Genomic DNA, 5,708 nt, shown 5'->3' on the forward strand with positions numbered 1-5,708 from the left:
AATAGAAGGAGCATGAGTCATTGTTGAAAAACATGAAATGCCTGAAAAGGTGTGAAAAACATGAAGAGACTGAAAAGGTGTGAAATATATGAAGAGCTTCAAAAAGTGTGAAAAATATGAGGAGCATGAAACGTTCTGAAAAATTGGAGGAGCATGAAGCGGTGTTGAAAAACATGAAGAGACTGAAATGATGTGAAAAATATGAAGAGCTTCAAAAGGTGTCAAAAATACGGGGACCATGAAAAGGTCTGAAAAATAGGAGGAGGATGAACTGGTGTTGAAAAACATGAAGAGCTTGAAAAAGTGTGAAATATATGAAGAGTTTCAAAAAGTGTGAAAAATATGGGGAGCATAAAACGTGTCAAAAATATGAGGAGCATGAATCGGTCTGAAAAATAGGAGGAGCATGAAACAGCATTCAAAACTTGAAGAGCTTGAAAAGGTGTGAAAAATATGAAGAGCTTCAAAAGGTGTGAAATACATGAGGAACATGAAACGGTTTGAAAAATAGGAGGAGCTTGAAGCGGTGTTCAAAAACATGAAGAGCCTGAAAAGGTGTGAAAAACCTGAAGAACTTCAAAATGTGTCAAATATATGAGGAGCATGAAACGGTCTGAAAAATAGGAGGAGCATGAAACGGTGTTCAAATACATGAAGAGCCTGAAAAGGTGTGAAAAATATGAAGAGCTTCAAAAGGTGTGATAAATATGAAGAGCTTCAAAAGCTGTAAAAAATGAGCATGAAACGGTGTGAAAAATAGGAGGAGCATGAAGCGGTGTTCAAAAACATGAAGAGCCTGAAAAGCTGTGAAAAATATGAAGAGCCTGAAGAGGTGTGAAAAATATGAAGAGCTTCAAAAGGTGTCAAAAATATGAGGAGCATGAAACCCTTTGAAAAATAGGAGGAGCATGAAGCGTTGTTGAAAAACATGAAGAGCCTGAAAAGGTGTGAAAAATATGAAGAGCTTCAAAAGGTGTGACAAATATGAGGAGCATGAAACGGTCTGAAAAATAAGAGGAGCAAGAAGCGGTGTTGAAAAACATGAAGAGCTTCAAAAGTTGTGAAAAATATGAAAAATTTCAAAAGCTGTCAAAAATGAGATGAGTTGAAACGGTCTGAAAAATAGGCGGAGCATGAAACGGTCTGAAAAATAGGAGGAGCATGAAACGTTGTTCAAGAACATGAAGAGCCTGAAAAGCTTCGAAAAATATGAAGAGCTTCAAAAGGTCTGAAAAATATGTAGAGCTTCAAAATGTGTGGAATACATGAGGAGCATGAAACGGTCTGAAAAATAAGAGGAGAGTGAAGCGGTGTTCAAAAACATGAAGAGCCTGAAAAGGTGTGAAATATATGAAGAGATTCAAAAGGTTTCAAAAATATGAGGAGCATGAAACGCTCAGAAAAGTAGGAGGATCATGAAGCGATGTTGAAAAACATGAAAAGCCTGAAAAGGTGTGAAAAATATGAAGAGCTTCAAAAGGTGTTAAAAATATGAGAAGCATGAAACGTTCTGAAAAATAGGAGGAGCAAGAAATCGTGTTCAAAAACATGAGGAGCCTGAAAACGTGTGAAAAATATAAAGAGCTTCAAAATGTGTGAAATACATGAGGAGCATGAAACGGTCTGAAAAATAGGAGGAGCATGAAGCGGTGTTGAAAAACATGAAGAGCCTGAAAAGGTGTGAAAAATGTGAAGAGCTTCAAAAGTTGTGAAATACAAGAGGAGCATGAAACGGTCTGAAAAAAAGGAGGAGCATAAAGCGGTGTTGAAAAGCATGAAGAACCTGAAAAGTTGTGAAAAATATGAAGAACTTCAAAAGGTGCCAAAAATATGAGGAGCATGAAACGGCTGAAATACAGGAGGAGCATGACACGGTCTGAAAAATAGGAGGAGCATGAAACGGTGTTCAAAAACATGAAGAGCCTGAAAAGCTGTGAAATATATGAAGAGTTTCAAAAGGTGTGAAATATATGAAGAGCTTCAAAAGGTGTGAAATACATGAGGAGGAGGAAACAGTCTGAAAAATAGGAGGAGCATGAAGTGGTGTTCAAAAACATGAAGAGCCTGAAAAGGTGTGAAATATATGAAGAGATTCAAAAGGTGTCAAAAATATGAGGAGCATGAAACGCTCTGAAAAATAGGAGGATAATGAAGCGGTGTTGAAAAACATGAAGAGCCTGAAAAGGTCTGAAAAATATGAAGAGCTTCAAAAGGTGTCAAAAATATGAGGAGCATGAAACGGTGTGAAAAATAGGAGGAGCATGAAGTGGTGTTGAAAAAAATGAAGAGCCTGAAAAGGTGTGAGTAATATGAAGAGCTTCAAAAGGTGTGATCAATATGAGGAGCATGAAGCGGTCGGTAAAATAGGAGGAGCATGAAGCGGTGTTCAAAAACATGAAGAGCCTGAAAAGGTGTGAAAAATGTGAAGAGCTTCAAAAGTTGTGAAATACAAGAGGAGCATGAAACGGTCTGAAAAATAGGAGGAGCATGAAGCGGTGTTCAGAAACATGAAGAGCCTGAAAAGCTGTGAAAAATATGAAGAGCCTGAAAAGGTGTGAAAAATATGAAGAGCTTCAAAAGGTGTCAAAAATATGAGGAGCATGAAACCCTTTGAAAAATAGGAGGAGCATGAAGCGGTGTTGAAAAACATGAAGAGCCTGAAAAGGTGTGAAAAATATGAAGAGCTTCAAAAGGTGTGACAAATATGAGGAGCATGAAACGGTCTGAAAAATAAGAGGAGCAAGAAGCGGTGTTGAAAAACATGAAGAGCTTCAAAAGTTGTGAAAAATATGAAAAATTTCAAAAGCTGTCAAAAATGAGATGAGTTGAAAAGGTCTGAAAAATAGGCGGAGCATGAAACGGTCTGAAAAATAGGAGGAGCATGAATCGGTGTTCAGGAACATGAAGAGCCTGAAAAGCTTCGAAAAATATGAAGAGCTTCAAAAGGTGTGAAAAATATGAAGAGCTTCAAAATGTGTGGAATACATGAGGAGCATGAAACGGTCTGAAAAATAAGAGGAGCGTGAAGCGGTGTTCAAAAACATGAAGAGCCTGAAAAGGTTTGAAATATATGAAGAGATTCAAAATGTTTCAGATATATGAGGAGCATGAAACGCTCAGAAAAGTAGGAGGATCATGAAGCGATGTTGAAAAACATGAAAAGCCTGAAAAGGTGTGAAAAATATGAAGAGTTTCAAAAGGTGTCAAAAATATGAGGAGCATGAAACGTTCTGAAAAATAGGAGGAGCAAGAAATCGTGTTCAAAAACATGAGGAGCCTGAAAACGTGTGAAAAATATAAAGAGCTTCAAAATGTGTGAAATACATGAGGAGCATGAAACGGTCTGAAAAATAGGAGGAGCATGAAGCGGTGTTGAAAAACATGAAGAGCCTGAAAAGGTGTGAAAAATGTGAAGAGCTTCAAAAGTTGTGAAATACAAGAGGAGCATGAAACGGTCTGAAAAAAAGGAGGAGCATAAAGCGGTGTTGAAAAACATGAAGAACCTGAAAAGTTGTGAAAAATATGAAGAACTTCAAAAGGTGCCAAAAATATGAGGAGCATGAAACGGCTGAAATACAGGAGGAGCATGAAACTGTCTGAAAAATAGGAGGAGCATGAAACGGTGTTTAAAAACATGAAGAGCCTGAAAAGCTGTGAAATATATGAAGAGTTTCAAAAGGTGTGAAATATATGAAGAGCTTCAAAAGGTGTGAAATACATGAGGAGCAGGAAACAGTCTGAAAAATAGGAGGAGCATGAAGTGGTGTTCAAAAACATGAAGAGCCTGAAAAGGTGTGAAATATATGAAGAGATTCAAAAGGTGTCAAAAATATGAGGAGCATGAAACGCTCTGAAAAATAGGAGGAGCATGAAACAGTGTTCAAAATCATGAAGAGCCTGAAAAGGTGTGAAAAATATGAAGAGCTTCAAAAGGTTTAAAAAATATGAAGAGCTTCAAAAGCTGTGAAATAGATGAGGAGCATGAAACGGTCTGAAAAATAGGAGGAGCATGAAGCGGTGTTCCAAAACATGAAGAGCCTGAAAAGGTGTGAAATATATGAAGAGATTCAAAAGTTGTCAAAAATATGAGGAGCATGAAACTCTCTGAAAAACAGGAAGAGCATGAAACCGTGTTCAAAAACATGAAGAGCTTGAAAAGGTGTGAAAATTATGAAGAGCTTCAAAAGGTGTGAAATACATGAGGAGCAAGAAACGGTCTGAAAAATAAGAGGAGCATGAAGTGGTGTTGAAAAACATGAAGAGCCTGAAAAGGTGTGAAAAATATGAAGAGCTTCAAAAGATGTGAAAAATATGAGGAGCATGAAGCGGTCTATAAAATAGGAGGAGCATGAAGCGGTGTTGAGAAACATGGAGAGCCAGAAAAGGTGTGAAAAATATGAAGAGCTTCAAAAGGTGTGAAATACATGAGGAGCGTGAAACGGTCTGAAAAAAAGGAGGAGCATGAAACGGTGTTCAAAAACCTGAAGAGAATGAACAGGTGTGAAAAATATGAAGAGCTTCAAAAGTTGTCAAAAAGATGACGAGGATTAAACGGTCTGAAAAATAGGAGGAGCATGAAGCGGTGTTGAAAAACATGAAGAGCCTGAAAAGGTGTGAAAAATGTGAAGAGCTTCAAAAGTTGTGAAATACAAGAGGAGCATGAAACGGTCTGAAAAAAAGGAGGAGCATAAAGCGGTGTTGAAAAGCATGAAGAACCTGAAAAGTTGTGAAAAATATGAAGAACTTCAAAAGGTGCCAAAAATATGAGGAGCATGAAACGGCTGAAATACAGGAGGAGCATGACACGGTCTGAAAAATAGGAGGAGCATGAAACGGTGTTCAAAAACATGAAGAGCCTGAAAAGCTGTGAAATATATGAAGAGTTTCAAAAGGTGTGAAATATATGAAGAGCTTCAAAAGGTGTGAAATACATGAGGAGGAGGAAACAGTCTGAAAAATAGGAGGAGCATGAAGTGGTGTTCAAAAACATGAAGAGCCTGAAAAGGTGTGAAATATATGAAGAGATTCAAAAGGTGTCAAAAATATGAGGAGCATGAAACGCTCTGAAAAATAGGAGGATATTGAAGCGGTGTTGAAAAACATGAAGAGCCTGAAAATGTCTGAAAAATATGAAGAGCTTCAAAAGGTGTCAAAAATATGAGGAGCATGAAACGGTGTGAAAAATAGGAGGAGCATGAAGTGGTGTTGAAAAAAATGAAGAGCCTGAAAAGGTGTGAGTAATATGAAGAGCTTCAAAAGGTGTGATCAATATGAGGAGCATGAAGCGGTCGGTAAAATAGGAGGAGCATGAAGCGGTGTTCAAAAACATGAAGAGCCTGAAAAGGTGTGAAAAATGTGAAGAGCTTCAAAAGTTGTGAAATACAAGAGGAGCATGAAACGGTCTGAAAAATAGGAGGAGCATGAAGCGGTTTTGAAAAACATGAAGAACTTGAAAAGGTGTGAAAAATATGAAGAACTTCAAAAGGTGCCAATAATATGAGGAGCATGAAACGGGCTGAAAAATAGGAGGGGCATGAAGCGGTGTTCAAAAACATGAAGAGCCTAAAAAGGTGTGAAAAATATGAGGAGCTTCAAAAGCTGTGAAATACATGAGGAAAATGAAACGGTCTGAAAAAAGGTAGGAGCATGAAACGGTATTCAAAACATGAAGTGCTTGAAAAGGTGTGAAAAATATGAAGAGCTTCAAC

The sequence above is a fragment of the Dama dama genome, unplaced genomic scaffold, assembly GCF_033118175.1.
Source record: "Dama dama isolate Ldn47 unplaced genomic scaffold, ASM3311817v1 ptg000020l, whole genome shotgun sequence".
Lineage (NCBI taxonomy): Eukaryota > Metazoa > Chordata > Mammalia > Artiodactyla > Cervidae > Dama > Dama dama.